Source organism: Aquarana catesbeiana, linkage group LG01 (genome assembly GCF_042186555.1).
Source record: "Aquarana catesbeiana isolate 2022-GZ linkage group LG01, ASM4218655v1, whole genome shotgun sequence".
Lineage (NCBI taxonomy): Eukaryota > Metazoa > Chordata > Amphibia > Anura > Ranidae > Aquarana > Aquarana catesbeiana.
This window is the reverse complement of record NC_133324.1, coordinates 759932458-759958250: the sequence shown is the minus strand read 5'-3', so window position 1 is coordinate 759958250 and position 25793 is coordinate 759932458.

The following is a 25793-nucleotide window of genomic DNA, read 5'->3' as shown; positions in this document are numbered from 1 at the left end:
CAATCAGGAAGGGGATTCATCATAGAAAATGACTTTATCCCAGTCCTCAGCAGTCCAATCCCTGTACTGTTTGCAGAATATCAGTCTGTCCCTGATGTTTTTTCTGGAGAGAAGTGGCTTCTTTGCTGCCCTTCTTGACACCAGGCTATCCTCCAAAAGTCTTCACCGCACTGTGTGTGCAGATATACTCAAACCTGCCTGCTGCCATTCCTAAGCAACTCTGCACTGGGGGTGCCCCGATCCCACAGCTGAATAAACTGTAGTAGATGGTCCTGGCGCCTGTTGGACTTTCTTGGGTGCCCTGAAGCCTTTCTCACCATTGCAGTGGAAATGTTTTTCCTGTCGCATCATGGCAGCATACACTTTGGGTTGTGACTCTGCCCCCACAACCTGTTAGGACCACATAACTATAAGTTCCCGAGAAGGCTCCTTCCCCAGTATTCTCTTTCTGTTCCTCACCTGTCAGGACCGAATGGATCAGCACCCCCTTACCGCTTCGCCCTAGCCAGTTCATGCCTCTCCTAGGTGGAAGTCCTTACCTGTACAGCCAATAAATGAGCTAGATGGAAGGAACCCCACTCTGGTGGTCTCAGGGGTATGCTGGCAGTTGTATTTCAAGCCTTAAACAGGCTTAACCATTTTGCAGCGGCCCTCCAGTTTCTTTTGCTGCACTGAGGTTCCCCTGTGCTCTGTAGTCCCACAAGCTTGTCCGGTGTGCGCTGGGTGCCTTGGCGCTTCCGTGCATGCGCAGACCGCAGTGTCACGGCGACTTCCTTGTTCTACCAGCTTCCAAAATGGCGCCAAGCTCCATTTCACGCTGGGGCGCATGCGCGTGCGTGACGTCATCACAGCGGCGACAGCGGCAGATTTAAAATCTGAATTTTTTCTCTTTACTGCTTCTGTCTGATTCTACAGTCATTGCCTGTTTCCCTGCGCTATCTCCACTATCCTGTGTCTCCCCTCTCCTTGGTAAGTGGTGTTTAGCTTGTGTATGCCCTTCCTGCTTCCCTCTGCATGTTCTTACTCTCCTGTGCCTTTCTTAGGTGGGATCACTATCATCACTCATGGAGGCCGCTGCCCCAGCAGACCATCGCCAGCCTAATAGGTAAGGGGGGGGGTGTTCTGGTAAGTAGTGAAGATCGAAAAAGAGAGCAAGCCTCTAATGCTGCCTAAATTGGTCAGCCCTATCAGGTCTTCAAGATCATCAAATTCAAGATGCAGGGAGACCTCACACAGGAGAAGCCGCTCTGGTCACAGGCAAAGCCGGTCAAGTCGTAGAAGAAGCCGCTCAGGTCACAGGGGAAGTCGCAGAAGAAGCCGCTCAAAGTCCTACTCAAGACATAGCCACTCCTATCATAGAAGATCCCCTACACACAGGCATTCATCACCAGTGCATCACTCCCATCCAGCCGGGAACTCCTGCTAGGTATGTGGGGCTATCGCACTTCCAGATAAGCTAGCCTGCCATAGATGCTTCGATGAAGCCACTAAGGAAAAAGAGGCGGATGTCAGGGAATCCATTAGAGCCTCGACCCCGCAAGTCTCAGCTCCTGAACCAGACATCCCGGCTCAGAGTACCTCGTCTGTTCCTCCCATTGCATCAAAGGAATCGGAATCCCCGTCTGACAGCGAAGACCTGAAAGTATCAGCTGGTTTTGATTTCCCTCTGATAGAGCCAATCGTGAAAATGGGTTAAAGAGGCGATAAGTTGGGAGGAACCAAAAGAAACCCCACAGAAACGGAAAAAGTATTTTCCAAACCTCAAAAGAGACCCGGAAACTCTCTCGTTTATTGAGGAATTAAACGATCTGATTAAAGAAGAGTGACAGAAGCCCGAAAAAAAGATCAGTCTTAGTAACAGGCTTACTAAGCTATACCCACTCAAGGAGCCTGAAGTGAACCCGCTAGTCTCTCCCACAGTAGTGGACGCATCCCTGATGCGCCTGGCTAGGTACGTAACACTATCCATTGAGGACGTGGTAACGGTCAGGGACGTGTTAGACAGAAAGATCAATACTGACCTCAAAAGAGCCTACCTCTCTGCATGAGACGCTTGTAGACCAGCCGTGGCATTAGCGGCAGTGGGAAGAGAGCTATTTCTAGCTGGTCCTCTAACGCTGAAAAATTGATCACTGAGGGGGCGGATCAAGAAAAAATAATTAAAGCCCTGCAAGAACTTAGTCTTGTGGGAGATTTTGTTGCGGAAGCATCCGTAGATACAATCAAGTCTGCGTCAAGAGCTATGCTGGCCTGAGTAATGGCCAGGAGGGCACTCTGGCTGAAGCCCTGGGCAGCAGATCCTGCCTCTAAATCCAACGGGTGTAGGATTACATATGATGGAGAAAACCTTTTCAGGGCGAAACTGGATACGGCCATTTCGAAAGTGACTGGCGGAAAGTCGGGGCTAATTCCTTCGGATAAATGGCCGAAGCAGCAGAGACCACCACCCTTCAGGCGTAATCTCCTGGAAAGATACAGGGACGTGAAATCCTACAGACCCAGCAAAGAATACAGGAGGAGCTGGGAGAACCCTCAGACATCCTTCCTGAAATTCCAGAAGCCAAAACCCCCTGCCTCTGGCGACCAGAAGTCCTTTTGAAGGTATGTCCGCCCAGCCAGCTTTGGTGGGAGCCAGGCTCAAAAAATTCAGGCTGGCCTGGGCGGAAACAATAAAAGATCCATGGGCGGTAGCCACCATCCAATTCGGGCACAGATGGAGTTTCAAAAGGCGGGCCTGCAGGACCAGTTCTGTTCAACCAACTTTCCAGCATCACGAGAAAAGAGACTTTTACTAGTGAAATACATTCAGGATCTTCTCCAGAAGTGTGCGATAGTGGAGGTACCAAACCCTGCAGAGACGAAAAGGCTTTTAATCCCCGCTATTTCTGGTCAAGAAGAAGTCAGGGGATCTGCGTCCTGTCCTGGACCTAAAAAACCTCAACCGAGGAATTCGGGTGGAAACGTTCAAAATGGAAGGTTTGCAGTCGATTCTTCAGGCCATAAACTTGGGAGACTGGATGCTTTCAGTCGATTTACAAGACGCATATCTTCATATCCCCATTGACACTGCATTTCAGAAGTTCCTCCGTTTTGCGCTAAACCATCAGCACTTCCAATTTCAAAGCCTCCCGTTTGGGATTTCTACTGCCCCCAGGACATTCACAAAAGTCCTGTCACCAGTAATAGCTTCCCTGAGTGAAAAAAGGGCTAAGAGTCTGTTACGACACCCCGAGTATCAAAGGGGTTAAAGTCGTTTAGGACATTTCATACCCAAACACAAAGGCAGCTACCGAACACTGCAATCAGCCGAACAAGGAACCCATAAAAATAATCCACCCCAGAAACGAGACACGGCTCTGTCTTCAGGTTTCAAGCAGGAATCAACTCATTTATATAACACATGGACACAACAGATAAAATAACTCAGAGACACTTTCCCCCCACCCTTGGAAAAGAGGGCGAGTTAAACTGTCCAATGACAATGGACACACAGGTCAGGTGTGTTTAACGTCTCATCAGTACACAGTGTTATCAGGGAGAGCTGTTGGAAGAATCCCCCCTCCCTCCAATGCAATACACATCCTGTGATCCAAGGCAGACAAACATAATAGAACATTGGAATACAGCCCCACCCAAAACTAGCACAGCAAACAGTACACAACACAATGAGACAGCACACGTTATATATATACACATATACAGCATTGAGTCTCTGACTATCACAGATCATAGTGGGGTTCTCATTCACCCTGTGCCCCTATTAGTGACTCCCATCACAATGGCATATCCAGGGTCCCCAGAGTCTGTGTGTCTTGGGGGACATGGACCTGAATCTATAGTAACGCCACCTCCAGGGTCCCCAGGCATACAGCTCACAAAGAGCACCGTCCCCCCAAATGCCAGGGCCCATAATTGGTTTGCAGGAGGCTGGCATGCAGTCCCCTCCAAAAGTCTCTTTTCCGGCTAGGTCTGTCACAGAGTCCATCACTACCTAGACGACATCCTCCTCCTTTCACACAGCCAGGAATCTCTCATTTACCAACGGAAGATTCTGATTTCTACCCTGCAGAATCTAGGTTGGTTAATAAACTGGAGGAAGAGCAATCTTCAGCCCTCTCAGAGAATGGTCTTGCTGGGAGCAGAGCTAGACACCCGGAAAGGAAACTACTCCCAGCCACAAAATTACCAGCCAGAGCGTGCCTCAGTATGTTGGGCTCAATGTCAGCAACCATTCTGATGGTCCAATGGGCACAATGGAACATAAGACCCCTTCAAATCTCATTCCTGCACCAGTGGGATGGCATATTGATGAACCAGTCAATTGCTATCTCAAGGGAGGTCAAGCAGCCAGTATGGTGGTGGACATGACTACACAATCTGAGGAGATGCAAACATATAGTCACCCCTCTACAAGAAGTGGTTACCTCGTATGCCAGCATGGAGGGGTGGGGGCACATTACTGAAATCACGCAGTTCAGGGCCATTGGCCATTCAAGACGCAGGACATTGTTTCAAATGTTCTAGAGATGAAGGCAGCATTCCAAGCCCTGTTGTCCTTCAGCCCCTTTCTAAAGGGAAAACAGGTCCTGTTGAGAATGGACAACAGAGTGGCTGTCGCCTACATCAACAGACAGGGAGGCACTAGAAGTCGCTCCATGATGCAAGAAGTCCGTCCCGTCCTCGAATGGGCACAACTGAATCTGTTGGATCTAAGGGCAGTATATGTCCCGGGAGTCCAGAACCTGCTAGCCGACTCGCTAAGCAGGAATTTCGTCTCCAACAACCAGTGGTTGCTGAGTCATCAGGCCTTCTCCCTCATATCTCAGACCTGGGGGCCGCTGAATATAGATCTAGCAGTGACACCAGCGAATGCGAAGTGCCAGAGATTCTTGTCAAGGGTCCCCTTCCCATCGGCAGAGGGGACAGACTGCCTGCAATACCCTGGAATTTCCGATTGGGCTACATCTTCCCTCCAACACCTCTCATAGTGAGGTTCCTGCTCAGGCTCAAGGAATCAAGAGCATCGGTAGTAGCAGTGATTGCCTTTTGGCCGAGGAGGCCATGGTTCACTACTCTCCTACAATTGAGCACAGTGGACCAGATGCCTCTCCCGTTATCGGTGGACTTACTCTCCCAGGGTCATCTTCTTCATCCAAACCCGGAGAAGCTGCATCTGATGGCCTGGAGGCTGTAAGGTCTAGGTTTCTAGACCAAGGTTGCTCTCAGAAAGTGGTAGAAACCTTACTCCAAGCCAGAAGGCCCACTACCAATAGTACCTACAGGAGAATCTGGCAAAAATTTGTCATCTTTGCACAGCAGCAATCTTGGGACTCATCCTCTCCGACAGTTTCACAGATTCTTGAATTTCTTAAGTCGGGCCTGGAGAAAAGCCTTGGGTCAAGCACTCTGAAAGTGCAGGTGTCAGCCTTATCCACTTTGACTGGTGTCAAGTGGGCTCAGCATCCTCTTGTCATTCAGTTCCAAGGGGCTTGTCTAAAATTGAGACCTCCGAGAAAACCTTCCTTCCTGACCTGGGACCTTTCAATCGTTTCGGAGGTCCTGTCTCAAGGACCCTTTTTTCCACTTGAGAGCATCTCCCTTTGGGATCTAACACTAAAAGTCTTGTTCCTCATTGCCATAACACTGGCAAAAAGAGTTTCAGAGATGCAGGCTTTACTGGCAAAGGAACCCTATCTAATCTTCTACCCAGACAGGGTAGTCCTGAGGCCCTCAAATTGCTTTATTCCAAAAGTATCCTCCTCCTTCCACTTTAACCAGGAGATTAACCTCCAAGCTCTTACTACAGAGCAAGGCAATCCTCATCCATTGGATGTAAAAGACAACATCTCAGCATACCTTACGGCAACCAGCCCTTTCAGGAAGACAGAAAATCATTTAGTCACTCCGCATGGCTTTAGGAAGGGTCAAGTGGCATCCTCTCACACCATTGCTTCATGGCTGGTGAAGGCCATCAAGAAGGCATATTCAATAAGTACATCACAAATACCTGAGGGCTTAAAGGCACACTCCACCAGGGCAGTGGCGACCTCCTGGGCAGCTTACTGTAGAGTATCTGTGGAAACTATATGCAGAGTGGCCACTTGGTCATCTAGGAACACCTTTATGTCACATTACAAGGTGGATTCTGCTCGGTTGTCAACAGTGGATTTTGGGAGAACAATTATCCAGGCCAACTCTTCTATTCCTTGTTAAATAAACTTATTCTGCATTCCCACTCAGTCTGCAAGTTATTCCCCAAAGTGTATGCTGCCATGATGCGACAGGAAAACCGAAAATTGTATACTCACCTTTCCATATTTTCCTTACCTGTCGCATCTTCATGGCAGCATACAGATGCCCACCCTTCTCAGGTGATATATATATACAGAGAATACTGGGGAGGGAGCCTTCTCGGGAACTTATAGTAATGTGGTCCTATCAGGTTGTGGGGGCGGAGTCACAACCCAAAGTGTATGCTGCCATGAAGATGCTGCCATGGGCTTAAATTCATTTTCAATTAATTGCAATTCATCTGATCACTCTTCATAACATTCTGGAATATATAAATGGAAATACTTATGCGCTACTAGACTTAATTACCCTTATTCTCCAAAAGAACAGCCGCAACCATTAATCAGTGGACTCAAAACATTGCAAATGAATCATATAAAAGTGAATGATGCGCTTATCCCACAATATGTGTAATACAGGGACACATGTGGAATAAGCGCACCATTCACTTTTACATGATTCTGGAGTATATGCAAATTGCCATCATAAAAACTGAGGCAGCAGACTTTGTGAAAATGAATATTTGTGTAATTCTCAAAACTTTTGGCCACAGCTGTTTGCATCAGTAAAAATCATAAAAATGAATAATAATGGCCAGGAAAGAAACAGTGAATATTATTGTGTACCCCGGACTAGTAAGTGGCAAAGTGTTCCCATATATGTGGTAGTAAATGAGGAAAATCTGATCAGTGTAAAAGTGATCCCTTACATTCCATGTTAAAAAGAGGCCCAGAGTACATCCCCAAAGCCATAATGGAGGGCCAGCATGACAGGGGTTAATGGGGCATTAGGTACCTTAGGTGTGAGAGGCAAGGGAGTGTAGTGGGTGATTGAGGTGGGCGGAACCCTGGAGGGGGAAGTGACGTAGGAGGAGGGGGGCAGCATCAGTCTGCAGGGGAAGAGAGTGAAACAGTTTGTTCTCATCCGAGCTCCGCGACCTCCTGCAAGTACGGGGGAAGGGGAGGTTTTTTAATATAACAACTACGGGCAGCAGCAGCGGTGCATGGCACCGACTGGCTGCACGCCCAAGTTGGGGACTGCTGGCAGGAGCCGAGCAGGGGGGTGCGATTCCCACGCCTTCCCCCCCGCTGTACCACACGCTCGGAGGACTAGGCCTCCGGAGCATCTCGGCCTGGAGGTCTCCCCACGGTGCAGCACCACCTGAGGAACCCCCTCCGTGTCAGCCTCGAGGGACCCCCTGGCCCCCACACCAAAGGGCCGGTCCCGGGCGACGGCAGAAAGGCACGGGAGGCATGCTCTCCTTCAGTGGGAGTAGCGGGTCGGGGGTGCGACTGGCTGCGACGGATGGCGCGGCCCGCCCCTCTGCAGCTCAGTCTATTAGTGCGGCGCCCAGGGATGGCTCTGGGGCCACCCAGGCGGCTCGGATGGGGAGCATTAGACAAGCGGGAACTGGCCTGTCACAAGGAGTGGCTGGGGTCTCAGTCCAGGGATGATGGCGGAGGTGGGAGACCGGATGACAGCGCGGACGAGGGAGGATGGAGTGATCGGATGGTGAGAGAAGTGGGAGAGCGGCCGCGTCCCACTCGGCGGGGTCGAGTTCCAGGCTTGTTAGCAATGGGGAACGGCCTGGGCCCTCATGGAAAATGGCAGCCGGTGACGTCAAGGGCAGCCAAGATGGTGCTTAGCAGGTGCCAGGAGCAACGGGCCAGGGCAGTACAGCAGATCGCGAGGACGTTCCCCTGTCAGAGGGGGAGCTAGAAGAAGGGAGTGACAGAGAGCTAGAGGCGGTGCCGGCAGCGGTGGAACGCACAATGACGGCTGGTGGAGGTCCAATTCTGCAGCAGCCTGGTAAGCAGCCTTCGGGCCTACAATCTGTGTTTTCTGTGTGTGTGTGCCTGGGGGCTGGGGTGGTGTTGAATGCAGTCAGAGTCTGTGTCATTAGAGACTGGGGTTGCTGGGCGGGCAGGGCCGGGCGCACAGGAGCTGAGGCAGCAGCGGCGGGTTTGACGTTCTAGGGGCTGGATCCCTCCAAGGCTGCCTGGATTCCTCCTGCTGTTTCCGGAGCGGGTGGACGGGCGGTGGTCAGCGGGGACTGGGTCATTGGCAATCTGTCAAAGATAGCCCAAGGGGGATGACTTCCTTGGGACCAGTGGCAGGACGGATACCCCCAGCAAGGGACGAGAGCGCGGCTGACAGCGGACAAGGTAAGGCGGTGGATAAGGAGGTGGACTGGGTCCGTTTAGCGGACTTGGCGAAATGTGAGGTGTATGTTTGTTTTGAAGGGCCGCTTGGAACAATTTGGAAGGGTGAGTACGTCCTAATTTTTTCCCTTCTTCCACTGGAGACATTTAATCTGGACAGAAGTAAGTGGATGATAGCAAGAAGGAGTAGGAAGAGAAACGGCGTTACAGGCTCATTCCCCGGTCGTTCGCCAGTTGGCTTCAGGCTTTTGCAATTTGGCCAGCGGTATAAGGAGAATGGCGCCGGAGAATTGCTCCGCTCTCTTATGTTATTTGGATGCGATTGGGGAAGTTATCGAGTATACGGGGGTCTGGCATGGCTTAGGTATGACAGCACTTATGGCAGCACAAGGCTTTACGTCCATCCTTGCGCTGGGACCAAAAGGCATTAGTACTTGGATGCAGCTCATGACCTTGGCGCGGGCCAGGACTTTGTTTTTTCAGTCAGGGGCCATCGGATCGTCTTCCTCTGGACAGCGGGCCACCAAGAAAAAGGGGTGTTGCTGGGCATTCAACAAAGGGACTTGCAAGTACGGAACGTCGTGCAAATTCAAACATGAGTGCTCTGGCAGCGGGGGCTCCCACTCCCTAAATATATGCACGCAAAGAGGTGAGGGCAGAACTGGGGAGCTTGGGGTGGAAAAAGGGAAGACTCCAATGAGCATAGCAAGGATGCGTCTGTTTCTAGTGAGGTATCCAAACTGGGAGGCGGTGGATCTGGTGGCTTCTGGATTCGATGTGGGCTTTCGTATTCCGGTAGGCTCCCCCGTCCCCCACAACCTGCAGACAACTTGAAGTCGGTGTTTGCTCGCCCGGAGGTGGTGTCTGCAAAAAATTGTCGAGAGAGGTCGAGCTGGGGCCGCATGGTGGACCGTTTATCTCTCCGCCGCTGGATAATCTGATGGTTTCTCCTTTGGGAATAGTCCCTACGAAGGAACCAACAAGTTTAGGTGGATACAGCATTTGGCGTATCCCCAGAGGGGTTCAGTGAATTAGTTCATAGATCCTGGTTTGTGTTCTGTTTCATACATCTTTTGACGCGGCTGGGCGGTGGGTTCGCGTTTATGGTCAGGGGCTTTACTGGCAAAAACTGATATTGATTCCGCCCTTCACTTGTTGCCGGTGCACCCGGACATTTTTCACTTGCTGAGTTGCGAGTGGCTGGGGTGTTAATTTTCTTGATCAATGTTTGCCTATGGGGCTCTATTTATTGTTCACTGTTCAAAACTTTAGTTCGTTCTTTGAGTGGGTGGTCAGGGAGGTGCCTGGACTTCCGCCAGTCATCCACTACTTGGATGAATTTTGTGTATTGGGCCGGCCGCTCCCAATCAGTGTAGGGTTTTGTTGGCCATGGTTTAGCAAATGGCAAAGCACTTTGGCATTCTGCTGGTGGCAGACAAAATGGAAGGTCCAGCTTCAGCTCTGAGTTTTCTGGGTATTTTGATTGACACGGTGACCAGGGAATGCCGCCTCCCAGAAGACAAGCTGACGGACTTGCGGACGGTGGCAGTTTCAGCGCAGGGGTTGGTAAGTTGACCCTGCATCAAGTCCAGTTGCTTCCGGGGAAGCTCCACTCTGCGTGTTGGATCATGCCGGTGGACAGGGTTTTTAATCTCCAGCCGGCGAGTAACTGCAGCGCTGATTCGGCGGTCGGTGAGTTAGGCCACCTGGTCGGTGTATCCTAAGGCATGGGAGGAGTGACGGTTTGCTACGGGGGTTTTGAGTGGTGCGTAGGCGAGAGTGATGTTGGGTTCTTGGTGGTATTTCATAGGTTATAAAAGGTTATCACAGGGGGCATCGGCCGGTTGATGGTCGGCGGCCCGTGTCTTTTGAGTTGTTAGGGTCATTGTTTCATGTATCTCAGATGCGTGTTTTTCTTTGGCAAATTTTTGGGGCGCTGCGCATTGGGGAATTGGTTCGTTCTTCCAAAGGCGGTCTGACAGTTTACAGTTGAAGGTGCAATGTTAACGAACCTGTGGTTTTTGTATCAGAAAATCCAAGACCGCTCAAGCATGGGGACAGAGTTGTTCTGTGTTGCAGGGTCACTGGTTTGTCTGGTACAGATGGTTTCCTATTTCTTGGAGTTAAGCCTGGGTCGAGTGCCCCCCTTTTTTGTTCCATGCGGAGGTCGGCCCTATCCAGGTATCAGTTTACTGTGTTAGGAAGTGCTTGCAGACTGGGGCTCTGTCTGTCTGATTTGCTTCTCATTCTTTTGCATCTGGGGCTGCAACAGAGGCGGTGCAACCGAGGGTAAGCATGGGGGTTTTTTGCAGAGCATTGGCAGGTGGGAATCTCGGCGATACTGCCTGCACGTGCCTCCTCATTTGCTATGAATTAGGTTGTTTATGTGGGGTTTTGGCCTGAATGTTGTCCTGTTCATCCCCTCTGCTGGTAGGGGGAGAATGGTTTGGCGTTCTTTCTTTATTCTCTGTGTGTGGTGTTTGTATTTTTTCTTTACAGGGAAGGGCTCCTCCCTGATCTGGATAATGGGCCACTCCTACGTCCATTGGGGTACTTAGAGAGCTGATGTTCGGCCTGCCGGACGTCAATTGGGCATTCCTAGGGAGGAGGCAGGGTTTGTTGGGTCGGTATGCCTGGTCTATTGTAGAGCAGAATAGTCGAGCTTTATGTTCGGCTGGATAGAGCCCCTTATGTTTTGATAGTACATCCTGGGGGGAATTATTTAGGGCTACGGTCCATGAGAGAACACGCGGACTTACTGATAGTGTGGTCTGATATTGTGGTGCGTACACAATGGATGTGGGCTAGGTCAGTGGAGGGCATCAACAAGGCCAGGGTAAAGGTGAATCGGGAGGTCGCACACTTTCTGATGCGCAATGGGTGCTTGGCAGTACGCCATCATGGTTGTAATTTGAACCATGACGATATGTACAAGGAGACGGCGTTCATTTGGTATCGATTTGTGGTGTCTGGGGTTGGATTGCGGTATCCAGAGGGCCCTGGGGGTGTGGTGGTCCGCCCAAACCTAAGGTGTCAGGCCTGAGTGGTGGTTGCAGGGTGCAAGGTCCTTTTAGGTCATATGGGCACTTAAAAGGTATGGTGTAGGGACCCGTCTGAGGTACGGCTCCCAGTTGGTACAGGTACCTGCTAGTTGTCTCCGAGTTGGGGATTCGCGACTGGAGGCCTTACAAATGACTAGCAGGTACGGTTCTGGTTTATGCCTATTGGGACCTTGGGCTCCATTATCGTTAATAAAGTGTATGTTAATTATTGGTTATTTATATATTTGGTTGCTACAGCCAATTTACCCCAGTTATGTGTGGTGTGGTCATTAGAGCAAAGTGGGGTGTTGAAGTTGAAGTCATTGCAAGTAGGAGATCAATCCATAATTGCTCATTACTCAAAGGAGCCCCTAGCAAACTCTGGAGGAATGTTAGGGTTCAGATACAAGTCCCTAAATAGTATTGTTCCTGCCCATCTCACTTCTTTTCTTCTCATATATACTATGAGTGCTATCAGATGTACAAACAAATGCTGTCCTCCCTTGTCACTCATTTTCAGTCTCGCAATCAAAACTTCTTTCATGCAGCACCTTTGCTCTGGAAAACTCACACTTCTCTCTGCTAATATTGAAAGTCACAATCGTTGTTCCTTAAAACACATCTCTTCAGAGAATCCTGACACATTTTTAAAACAACTGTCTACTCTTACTCCACATGTTCAGCCAAATGTCCACTTCATTTCACCCACTCCTCAGTAGCTCACCCAATTGTCCTATCCCATGATGTATTTTTGTACTATCATTTCAAACTCTTTCCACTTCGTAGATTGGGTTCTCTGTTCTTCTGCCTCGACTCTAAGAACAACCTCAGCCCCACTGACACACCAGGTTAAAGAATATGTAAACCCGACATTTCATATTCTGGATATGTGCCTGCTGTACCATTTACTTGCATGAAAAAGTATCTTGTTCTCTTTGTATTACTTCCTTTTTGTGAAATGCCTGGTGTTCCTGCCAGTCTCTCTGCTTTCCTATAAAAAAAGTTGACCACACTAGGCATGAGAGCATAGCATAGCCAGTTCTCTAGCTGTGCTGGGAACTGAGCCTGCTCCCTCTAATGATCAGACTTGTCCTGACATGCCCCCTTTGCACAGCCATTCACTTGGAATACCAGTTTGCTGCTGTTTCTTCTCCCCCAGGTCTTATTCAGCTGAGAGCAGAGGTTAACCCATTCAGACTTAGGTCCAGTGGAGACACAGAAACACTGCATCACAGTGTCCTAAATCATTTTCTGTCTCTAGCCAAGCACCTGGTGCACCCCCATTCCCCTCATTCTTGAGAATTTTAAAGAGATATTTGGCTCCCCTAAGCATGTCAATTAGCGTTACAACAGATGTGGAAACTGTAAAATTAGCTGCTGATGCTGGTATATTTTGCTGTATATTGAAATATATATGATCTACAGTATATTCTCCCCTAATGTGATATTAAACCCTCACTTTCAGCAGCTGATGTAATCCGTTACATCCTTGCCTATGTTCCAGTTTAGGCTGGTGCCATGACTGCAGCCCCTCAGTTTCCATGTTTCAAGGGTGCAGCTTCCTATGCAGCCATCCTTGCATGCAAGTGTTGTACTGGGGTAAGAATTTCAACAAATAGTTTAATGGTGAATCTTTATCATATTGTACTCGGTGTGTTAAACTTAAAACTACAACGATGTAATACTATTTTAATAAACCTTACATTTGAGTGCAGTAATTTGCATGTAAATACGTGTATAGAAGCATATATGCATAAATTGAAACACCAGTAGCTAGAGAAGGATGAAGAAGAGTCTTAAGAGTGTATATGCAAACTCACATTTACATGCCTCTACATAGTTGCCAACATTGTAAAAAAAATTTTAGGGACACTTTTTTGGCTGTAGGCAGAGTCTTGTTATAATTAGGGTGCGGGGGCATGCATTTGTGGGCGTGGCATAGGGGAAAAGTAAAAATGCGGCGCGCGAAAAATAGGCGTGGTTTACGTGAAATAGTGGGCGTGTCTTAAAATGGGCGCAGCTCAAAGGGGGTGTGGTTAGAGTCTGAGATGAATGAGGGATGGAGAAGGAAAGGGGGGGAGAGGGATGGAGGGACAGAGGCCCAGATCCTACACAACAATGGAAATATGTGTATTCTAGAAAATTTAACAATCAGCAGATAAAGATACTCAAAACACCTGGTGTTAGCACTTCAATCATCCCGGCACCATGGTTGTTATGGTGTCCGGATGATTGAAGCGCATTATTTCTATTATTACATTGTAATATAAAATTAAATCATTCAACTCACCATAATGCTGAATCAGTGGGATCCCTGAGCGTGTCACCTGCCACATCGCCTTCCACCAGCCGTCCATCCTTGCATCAGGTGCCCCCAGCAGAGTCCATCCTTGCATTAGGTGCCCCCAGCGGAGCCCCCCTTACATCAGGTGCCCCCAGCGGAGCCCCCCTTACATCAGATGCCCCCAGCGGAGCCCCCCTCACATCAGGAGTCCCCAGCGGAGCCCCCCTTCACATCAGGAGTCCCCAGTGGAGCCCCCCTCACATCAGGAGTCCAGAGCGGAGCCCTCCCTCACATCAGGAGTCCCCAGTGGAGCCCCCCTCACATCAGGAGTCCCAGGCGGAGCCCCCTCACATCAGGAGTCCCCAGCGGAGCAACCCCTTACATCAGGAGTCCCCAGCGGAGCCCCCCCTCACATCAGGAGTCCCCAGCAGAGCCCCCCTCACATCAGGAGTCCTCAGCGGAGCCCCCTCACATCATGAGTCCCCAGCGGAGCCCCCCTCACATCAGGAGTCCCCAGCGGAGTCCCCCTCACAGCTGAGTCCCCATCAACACAGTCTTCCTTACATATGGTGCCCCCCTGTGACATCCAGACTATACGGCCCCCCTGACATCCAGACTATACGCCCCCCATGACATCCAGACTATACAGCCCCCCTGTGACATCCAGACTATATGGCCCCCCGTGACATCCAGACTATATGGCCCCTCCCCCTGTGACATCCAGACCGGCCCCCTCCGTGACATCCAGACCAGCCCCCCCGTGAAATCCAGACCGCCCCCCCTGTGAAATCCAGACCGGCCCCCCTGTGACATCCAGACCAGCCCCCCTGTGACATCCAGACCAGCCCCCCGTGACATCCAGATTGGCCCCCCTGTGACATCCAGACCGGCCCCCTCATGACATCCAGACCAGCCCCCTCCTGTGACATCCAGATCGGCCCCCCTGTGACATCCAGACAGGACCTCCGTGAAATCCAGACTCCCCCCCCGTGACATCCAGACTGGCCCCCCTGTGACATCTGTGGTTACAGTAAAGATGGAGCTGCGGCGCCGTCCATCCCCCGCCCCTTTCCATAACAAGTCACAGAGATTGGCAACGGGGCGGAGCGGGCCGGGGGGTGGGCGGCACCGCAGCTCAATCTCTACTTTAAGCCATCTAGCCAGCCTGCGGTCTCCTTAAAAATGGCGGACCTCTAACGGCCAGCGGCGAAAATCGTGAAAAACCGAATTTCTTGGGACATCTCCCAGGAAACGATTAGATCGGGAAAAGGGTGTAAATCCCGGGAATGTCCCGAGGAATTCGGGACAGTTGGCAAGTATGCCTCTGCACATGTATGTGTAAGGCCTTCATAGAACATACTTTTTTTATTTTTATTCACTCAGGATATTTATACATGTAGATGAATGCTGGTAAATTTTTTCATCAGTTTGCAAGAGGTCTAATACTTAAAGCGTTTGTTAACCCAAAGAAAAAAAAATGGATCCTGCTTCTTTAAAGCATGTTATATGACACAGTGCATGTCCTGTGTCATTTGGCCCCCTGTAACACCTAAAAAACCTGGCTGATCCTGCCAATTTCTCCCCACCCCCCTGTACACTGACCATGGTGTATCATGGCTGCTGAGCCATATCATATCTCCTGACACCGTGGTCAGTTTACGTACCTCTGTCATCAGCAGCCTGCTATCTGCTCTCTTCTCTGCTCCTGGGTCCTCTTCCCCCCTCCTTTCTCTGTCTGTGTGTGAGCCACCCCTCCCACTGCTCTCATAATACTAACCTGTGTACACCATCAGCACTGCCTCGTTTTGCAGTGTCCCCCTCTGTTTATGATTTATAAATATAAATGCTGTAAATACCTCATTTAAGAACCGAGATTGCGATCACATGACCATCCAGCTCTCTCCTCCTCCCCTCCAGACTGACATCAGCAGGAATCTCAGCCCCGCCGGCTTCATTTCTCAGAAGAGAAAAGGCGAAAGCAGGCCAGTCATGTGATCACAATCTTGGCAGTGAAATTAGGTATTTGCAGCATTTATTTTTATAAATCACACACAGAGGAGGATACTACAATAGGAGGCAGTGCTGATGGTATATACAGGTTAGAGTCAATTAACAACCACTTTAATCCCCCAAATCTTGCCCCCTTTCTTGGACAACTGATATTGCAGTGAAAAATGTCGGCACCTGGATGTTATCTTCAAAAGAGTACTGCATTATGGCAGTCATTCCTCTTGATGCTCTTTTTCAGTGTTGGTGGGCTGCTGTTGGCATGGCAAGGACCCATGGTGGTCTTAAGCCTTCAGCATTTGTATATGCCTAGTGTGCTTTGTTTTTTCCTAAGGAAAGCGGGGCCCTTTTTTTATTTTATTTTTTTTAATGTATATATGTAAACAAAATAACTTTTTTTTTTTTTTTTTTTTAAACTGCCACTCAAGGATAACTGATTTTCTAAAATTTTCACCAAATTTGTTTGCTTTGTAGGCATTATTGTAAGTTTATATCTTCTATAAGTGAAGCGCTCCTTAATATAAATTAAAAAATGTGGACTCAAATGTGCAAATAAACAACAAAGCTCATACATTTACATAATCATTATAAATCATGTGCAGCAAAAAGTAAAATCTTGAAAACAATCCCATACATCACCTACCTAGGTTGTCAGTAAAAAAAGTGAGAACAGTTCCATATATCATCCAATTAGCTTAGATCATCCAATTAGAATGTAAGTATCCAAAAAACACTGACACAGTTCATGTACCACAAGTAAACTTAAACCGTTCACAATATCAGAAATCCTCCACCATGGACTGCCATTAAAGAGTATCTCCCACGTACCCAATGGGGTGTCTCCTCACCTGACTCAATGGACCTCTTAAAATATTCAAGGTGGCCAATAATGCTTTAATCACATAGGCAACAAGTCAGTAGCACTCAGGTCATATCTCCATATTCTGCAGCACTTGCATAAAAAGCCCAAGGTAGGTATACATTTAATGATATTAGTGTGGTGATTGCACTGTGCTGCTCTTTCAGTTTTTATTTTTGTATCTTTTATATTTTTTATGGTAGTGTATTTTTTCTAAATAATAGTGTGGGGTTTTTGTACTAAATATTAATGTAAGTTTACTGAAAAGTACTAGATACGTTAATACAGCTTAGATAATAACAGTTAAATATCATAAACATAATATAAAGTAAGAACTATTCAATATCGGTTTGCACTGCTGAACAAATTCCTAGTTTTTTTAAAATGATTCTTTATTTATGCAAAAAGAGGACAATGAAAGAAATATTACATCACATACCCACAAGAACATACAAAACTCTTTTCTTATAGTCCTGCAGATTAGGCAGGGTTAATATTCCTCCATTTATAACCTTCAATACATATACATTTCCTTCTTATAAACCCACATATTCACCTCCGTTCATCTCTAGCTAATTAAATTCTTATCTTCCCATACTAAGCAACCAAATACTTCCTAATCCTCCCTTCTATTTTATCTTTTATAGAAAATACCCCAAATCATAATCAAAACCACAAAAAAACAAACAAAAAAACCCCCCACCCCAGCCCCCCTCTCACCCTCCCTCCTCCTCTTGAGCCCCCCTCCCTGTGGAGGGTGGGGAACTTCCATATTATTGTAGGATTCAAAGACGGGCGGACTCATTCCCCGGTTATGTTCCCCAACAGTCTCTTCCCTTCTTCTGAATATGCAAATAAGTTCCAAGCTGTCCAGGTTTTGGTATACTGCTCTTTTCTATCTTGGGCCGAGAGAACTAAAGCCGCGTACACACGGCCAGACTTCCCGACAGAAAAAGTCCGATGGGAGCTTTTGGTCGGACATTCCGACTGTGTGTATGCCCCATCGGACTTTTTCTGTCGGCATTTCCGACGGACTCAGATATAGAACATGTTCTAAATCTTTCCGTCGGAAATGCCGACGGAATTTAGCCCGTTGGCAAGTCCGGCCGTGTGTACATGGCGTAAGTCCTCTATAGCTCCAACATTTCTGACCCTATTAAGCCACAATGCAATCGATGGTGGCCTAGGGTCTTTCCAACAAAAAGCAACACCAGCCTTAGCAGCATTAACTAAATTACATAAAACAGAGTTCTTATATGTCTGTAAAGGGATTTGTGAACAATGGAGCAAAAAAAAAAAAAGCAGGGTCGTCTGGTATTGGAAAGGCTGTAAATTTTTGGGAGATCCTTTGTACCTCCAGCCAGTATTGTCTGATCTTAGGACACGACTAGAATATATGGACCAAGGTCCCCCGTTCCTTATTACATCGCCAACAACGGTCCAAAGCCTCTGGGAAGAACTTACAAAGTCTTGACGGGGTGTAGTACCACTGTGTCAGTACTTTGTAATTAGACTCCTGAGTTCGTGTACAAATCGATGAATTCAACACAAGATATATTATCTTCTGACGTTGAACTGGTGTAAAGGTTTTATCAAGATCGCTCTCCCACTTTCCAATTCCGGGCATCTTGAAGTTATCTGAAGGGGCAATTAGCATCACATATATTTTAGAGATCATCTGAGGGAGGGGTTCTTTCTCCTCGCAGTATAGTTCAAATATAGTCAGTTGTCGTCGATAATTTATCGCCGGTCCTAACGATTTAAAAAAATGGCGCAACTGTAGTGCCTGCCAGAAGTTTATTTCAAATCGAACCCCCAGGTGCGTCACTGAGGCGACTGTGGGCCAAGTCTCAGAATGCAAAAATGCGATGCCTGAGTCTGAGTGCAGCCCCTCTCTATAAGCCCCTGAAATGCACCTGGCTCCATACCTGGCCTAAAGCTAGGGGTTCCCAGTATAGGGAACAATGGTGATTTTATTGACGAATATTTAGGGTTTTGACAGATCTTGGAGCCTATTCGCAGTGTTGGGGGTGCCTTTTAAGAGATTCCGGTAATATTGTGTAGCACCAGAGCGCTCTACGCAAAGGTACTGGACTAAACTTTTGTTCCACTTCTGTCCACAATTTGAATTCTGTATGTCTACACCAATTAATCACTCTGCCAATATGCACTGCCTGATAGTATTTAGATATATCTGGGACTGCTAATTCGCCAAAGCATTTAGAGATTATCATAAGGCTTCTACTAATCCTTGGTCGTTTGTTCGTCCATATAAATTTAGTAAAGAGAGTATCTATTTGGCAAAAAAAAGCTGTTGGGATGTCTATAGGTAGGGCCTGAAATAAATAAAGAAGTTTTGGCAATATGCATCGGCCAAACCACGAGTGAAATCCTTGTTGCCATTTATCTAATAAAGAGCGAACTACCTTATATAGCGGTGGAAAATTTACTATAAAGGTCTTATCAAGCCTTGATGGAATGTGTGTACCCAAATATTTTAGCGCTGTAGCTACCCATTTAAAATTAAAATTAGGTTGTATAGTTTGCCTTGTCAATAGAGGCAGTGCAACCCCCATAGCCTCCGATTTCGCATAATTTATTTTTAAATTTGATAACGCTCCATATCTTTCAATTCCTTCCATGAGATTTGGCAGTGAGACATGTGGGCTAGACATAGAGAACAACAAGTCATCCGCGTAGGCTGAGATTTTACAGTTATGATCCCCTATTTGAGGTCCCTGGATATCAGGATTTTGCCGAATTTTTTTCAATAATGGTTCTAGTGAGAGGGCAAACAGCAGGGGAGAGAAGGGACATCCCTGGCGCGTTCCATTTGAGATTTTAATAGATTCCGAGAATACCCCGTTTACTTTAACCAGGGCCTGTGGGGAAGCGTATGCCCCGGCAATCCACCGTAACATACGCTCTCCCACTCCCATGTGTCTTAGAGCCTCAAACATGAACTGCCAATTAACTCTATCGAACACTTTTTCCGTGTCCTTACTCAGGAAAATGCAAGGGGTTTTTGTTTTAATGTACCAAGTTGAGTACTTTAATGGTATTATCCCTCACTTCACGTGAGGGAATAAATCCAACTTGGTCCAAGTGCACTAGCTGGTGACGTTGCGGTTGAAGATGGGAAGCCAGTATTCGGAATTTACCGAGATATGCGCCATAAGTGTATCCGGAGGGAGTGCAGCAGTTTGGCCAAGCACATTAAATGCCTTTATCATATGTGTACCTAACAATGGAAAAAGTTCTTGTAATATTGCATTGTAAACCCATCAGGACCTGGTGCCTTCCCATGTTTAACCGATTTTATCACTGTATTTAGTTCCTCAATAGATATTGGAACTTGCAGACTATTGCAGACCGGGGAGGGTAACCTAGAGAGACATGCCGAGGAGAGGTAGTCCTCCATAGTGGCTAGGGGCAAGGATGATGGTGTGAGGTTATATAAGGAGGAATAATATTCTTTGAACATCTGGGCTATATCTTTTGGCAGCGAAATTAACTGTCCATTCCCTCCCTTTCTATGGGGTACATATGCTGTCCTCCCCTTTTCCTTAAGCTTCCCCACCAACACTTTACTGCATTTATCTCCCAGTTCATACGTTACTTTCCTCCCCGACTGTATTGCCGCTTTAGCCTTATAACGAAGAAGATCTGTCATCTGTCTCCTCAGATGTGCTAGGTCCCTCCCTAAAAGTGGTGCTTGTACCTTCTTATGTTGTGACTCAAGGGCCTGAATTTCTTCTGACAATTTTATTATCTGTGCTTCTCGCGCTTTCTTCAGTCGAGAGCCATGTTTAATCAGAACCCCCCGCATTACTACCTTATGTGCCTCCCATATCATGCCGGGGTCACTCCCCGGGGTGTCGTTTGTCTGAAAATATGCTATAATTTCCTTCGCTATGTCCTCCCGAACTTCAGGGTTCTGTAGCAGGCTTTCGTTTAGGCGTCAACGGCACTCCGGGGAGCAAGCCGAGCCAGACAGGGAGATGTGAAGTGTAACCGGAGCGTGATCTGACCATGTTATGTTTCCTATAGTCACATCTAGAACCGATGTAAGAAGATAATGTGGCACCAAGAATAGATATATGCGGGAGTACAGTTGGTGGGGGTTGGAGAAGGTATAATCTTTCTCTCCTGTGTGTAAAATCCACCATACATCCACCAACTGCATCTCCTGCAACTTCCGCACAATACACTTCCTGACGCCACTAGGGATAGAGGAGAGCCCTGAGGAGGTATCTACTCTGGGGTCTAAAGATATATTAAAATACCCGCCGAGGATAATCCTACCTTCCGCAAATTCTGCTAATTTTGTCAAAGTTTTGCTTATAAAAGCATCTTGATGCGTATTTGGTGCATATACTGTGGCAAGTGTCACCTTCACGCCTCCAATGTGGCCTTTAAGAAATAAGAAGCGTCCATTCACGTCCACTTGTCTATCCGTGAGGGACCACGATATCCGATTGGAAATCAAAATGAACACCCCTTTAGATTTTGCTTCTTGATTATGTGCATGATATGCACAGGGGAAAAATCTATTCTGAAGAAAAGGGAGTCCACCCATCTTAAAATGTGTTTCCTGCACGAATGCCAAATTCATGCAGTAGCGCTTCAGATCGTTAAAAAGCATCTATTGTTTTTCCATTTATGGAAGTTACCCTTACTCCCTCCATCTCTCTCAGGAAAGAGGGAAAAGAGAAAAAAAAAGGGAAAGAAAAGGGAAAAAAGAACCCCCCCACCCCCAATAGTCCAATTACACACCCCTTTACAAACTCCTAAGGGAGGCACCCACCGCTGAACTTCTGAACTTAGGGTTCACGTGGGTGCAGGCCTAATTAGGGATTTGGTCTGGGTTGGCCGAGGGGCTCCGCTCCTGACCTCTTCCTGCCGGCCAAACAATGTTCACAGGAAGCACCGTAGCCCAGCTTGCCCAACCCAACCATTTCTTTTTTATACCTATTCCCTCCCTCCTCCTCTCCCTGTATCCCCCCCATTTTTATCATCATTTTCAACATTATCGTGTTCATTCATATCGTGTATCATTTTTTTGCAGATACCTGAGAACTTCCTATCCTTTCTCTCCCCCTCCACCTATCATTCCTTCCTCCCTTCCTTCCTCTTCCCCCCCTCTTCTCTCTCTCCCTGCCTACCTTCTTCTTCTATCTACTTCCTTTACCATCCCACCTCCTCTTACTCCCCCCTCTTTCCTTCCTCTCAGTTTACACTAATGCCATCCTTCCGTCTGTCTCTGTCCATTCAAAAATTTACTACCCACAGTTTCCCCACTGGGGTCCCTTTCTCCTCTCCCTGTCTGGCCACCTCCAGAGCATGCCCAGCATGTGCACATATTTAAACCAAAACAAAAAAAAACAACCCCCAAGGGGACAAGCAATATCCTCTCGCTTTTCCCAGCCACCCTCCGCCAAACCTACCTCCCCCCATTTAACTCCCCCACCATTTTATATCACCCTGTGACGTGTTAAATTCCCTTTATTTACTCATCTCTCCCCTATATATATGGTATACCCATACCGTAGTACTATGTGTAATATTTTCCCAAACTGCGCATGCTTTAATTGGCCATCAAGTCATCAGACTGGGAGCACACCCCTTCTTGGGTGTCTCCCAAGTCTAGTTGTTAGAAATTTTTATAAGGGGGACTCCAGGAGACACGTCTTATTATGGGATTCAGTTATAAACTGTCTGATTATTATCTCTCCCCCCTTCTTCACCTCCAAACCCCCCTCACATTCTCTTCAGTTATGTGCCAGACTCTGGCCCACCCCTCACTCTGGCTCTTGTCCCGGGTGTCCACCCCGTTTCCTGACCACTACCCTCATTCGGGAGGCCAGTTTAGAGGGATTTACCATCTCCGCCACATCTCTGAGTTCCACCTACCTCTACTCTCTCTTATTCAAATTCTTCACCAGGACCCCTTTACCCTTACTCAGGAGGTCCCAGCAAGGACTCCCCTTTCCTAAAAAAAAAAAAAAGGGGTGGGGGGAGGGGGAAATTACCCCTGCCCCTCCCCACCTCCCGACTCCATACAGTGTTTCTTTATGGGTGCTTATATAATTTATGGCACCAACAAGTGAGATTAAATAAAATATATCCCTTGTGAGTCAATATATTTCTATACATGCACAACAATAAAAATGAAAACCCCACACAAAAAAAAAAGAGGGGTTGGGGAAGGCCCCTGAAACCTCTATCGCAAGGGGAAAAAAAAAAAATCTAGAGTCCATACCATCCATAAGAGCCTGGTAATTAAGTCAAGTTTGAGCAGACACCACTGTCTCCTCCAATAACCAGGTGTTCAAAACACACACCAAAAAAAAAGGGGGTGGGGGAGAGGGAAAAAGAAAGGTGAAACAAGTTAGACCATCAAAAAAGAGGAGGGGGACCCATCAAAATCACGCCTCACATCCTCCTATTTAGGAGGGTAATGTCTTATACCTTGCCACGCCGTCTCCATCTGGGGCACTTGGTCCCCCCCTCTAGTGGAGTCCTTGTTTCTTAAGGGTCCCATTATTGGTTGTAACCAGTTCTGAATCGTAAAAGCCTCAGAAAAGCAAACAGATCTGGGAGCTCTACTGGATGCCGCAGAGTGGATGTCAAAAAGTTTTTCTTTATAATCAATGAAATTGGGTAACCCCACCGGTAGGTCCCCCCAACATTTTAATTTTATCCAGAAGTGGGCGCAACATCGCCCTATTCTGCAGGGTGGCCCGTGAAAGGTCTGGTAATATTTTCCACCCCATCTTGCTCTATTTCTCCTGCCTCTCATGCCTTACAGCTTATTAATTCTTTATATGCAAAGCGGTGGAATCGGCATATAACATCCCTTGGCCTATTCACATTTACTGAGGGGGGACCCAAAGATCTATGTATTTTCTCAAATTCCAGAGCCTGGGGAGGCAGGGACAACTAGCTTTTGACATATTGCTAAGACCGTGGTCTACAATGTGGCACGTCCTATGGCTTCCGGGATCCCCCTGAACCTCAAATTATGGCGGCGGCTACAATCCTCAAATTCTTCCAACTGTAATTGCATAGCGGAATCATGGGAAATTTGTGCGTTCTGTACCTGTTCCAGATGGGGAACTTGACTTTCTAGAGAGGTCCAAGAGATCTCATTATTCTCAAGTCTTTCTGTTAGATGTTGTACCTCTGTTTGAGCTAGTCTCAGATCTCTGCGGTACATTTCCTCCAAACGCGCGACCATCGCTTCCATGTCTGCTTGGGTTGGTAGGGCCTGCAAGAGCGCTCTCAGGTCCGGGTCTCCAGTGCCAGGATAGAAAAATTAAAATAGGGGTAAGTGGCGCTACCTCTATTGGGGTACCTGTTGTGATAAATTTGTGCTATAATGTGTAAATAAGAAAAGCCACTCAACAAGGAAACCTTTAGTTGGTGAGTGTGCTCCTAAGAGCTTATAAACTAAATAAGCCGTGCTAGTGTGTATAACCAAAGGGTGTTCATATATATAACTGAGGTGCCTTACACATAAGTACAGTGTGACAGACTCACCCGAGACAGAGGCTATTGGAGGGGACTGAACGCTAGCCTGTTGCCTTTTGATTATGGGCCCTGGATTTTCAATGGAACGGTGCTCTTTGTGGGGTGAATTGGAGGTCCGGTCTGAACTGTACTAATCGGACTCAGTCGTGTATATATGTATATATTGTTTGTTGTTTGATTCTGTTGGGGACTCCTTGCTGTGGATCTGTGTCCCTGAAGAGGGAGGGGGGGTTCCTCCAGCAGCCCCCTGCTGATAAGACTGATTCATTCTGTTGGGACACATCCTGTGAGGAGATGCTGGTGTCATCAACCTGTGTTTATGTTAATTGAGAGAGCTGATCACATTAGCCACCAGCACTGGCTAGGAGACGAATGGTCTAGGCTGAGGAGGGGGTAGATTGTTGTTTGTATTGTTAATTGTAATTAGCTCCAGCTATTGTGTTTATATTAATGTGTGAAGCTCGGTGCCCACAAGTCTGTCATCTGGTCTGGGTACATTTTGTTGTAAATTAGCTCATGTTAATTAGGTTAGCTTTGAGTCATCCCTGCTGTATAAATGGGTGTGAGATCTCAAAATAAAAGTTAGTCCTGATGTACTCCAAGACTGGTGTTGTCTAGTTCTTGGGGGTTCCTATAGCCAGATCCATTGGACTTGTGTTCCAGAACTTAGGAAGCGGTATACAGACGGAAGCACTCAAGCGGAGTGTGGGACGTTCCGTGACATACAGTATATAATAAAGGCAAAAAATATATATAGCACACCCCCCCCACCTATTGCATGAAAAAGGAATCTATCCAGTAGAAGTCCCCTCTGCAAATGGTGTAGTAAAAAAAATATTAATCAATACATACAGAGTGAAAACTCATAAAGCCAAACAACATAGGTTAAACCCCTCATCCATCCAATTCCAAATTACTGATGAGAGGTGTATTAAATTAATTCACCATATGTTAAAACATGCATAGTTAGTGTAAATAGAATCAAAATCTGAGAAATGTGAAAAAATCTAGAAACCCACATATGAAAAAATATATAGTTCCAGCAGAAAAATATAATTCCAGCAAAAAATTATATATATAGTGTTCCAGCAATATATTAGTGTTCCAGCAGTGTTCTTATGATTAGTGACTTTCGTGAGAAAAAGCAGCCGATATCCAGTGACTTGCGGTGCTCCCCCTCAAGGATCCCCACTCACCAACTCCCTGCACCCCTGCAGGGGTAATAATCATGTAGTGTCAGGCCGTGGAGTGGCGTCTTAGATTCCAGTAGGGCTGTTCCTGGGTACTCCCACTTCAGACATAAAACCGTAATATGGTCATCCACATAGGAAAGGAAACAGGGCTCCCGTAGTGTATTACGTTTTAAAATTACTTTATTAAAAAGTTAATCCAAAACATCAAGCTAAAAAGTAAATAACTAAAAATATCTAAAAAGTCCAAGCTCCTTATAAAAAGGAAGCCAAACAATCACACAGCGTATAGTGGCGTACACGGAGAGAGCTCGTGGATCCCAAAGCCATCAGCTGAGCGGCGTGCGCCTCAGCTGCGTTCCACACTCTCTCTCACTTCCGTGTGTGACGTAATCACATAGCTCCGCCTTACACGTTTCGTCATCG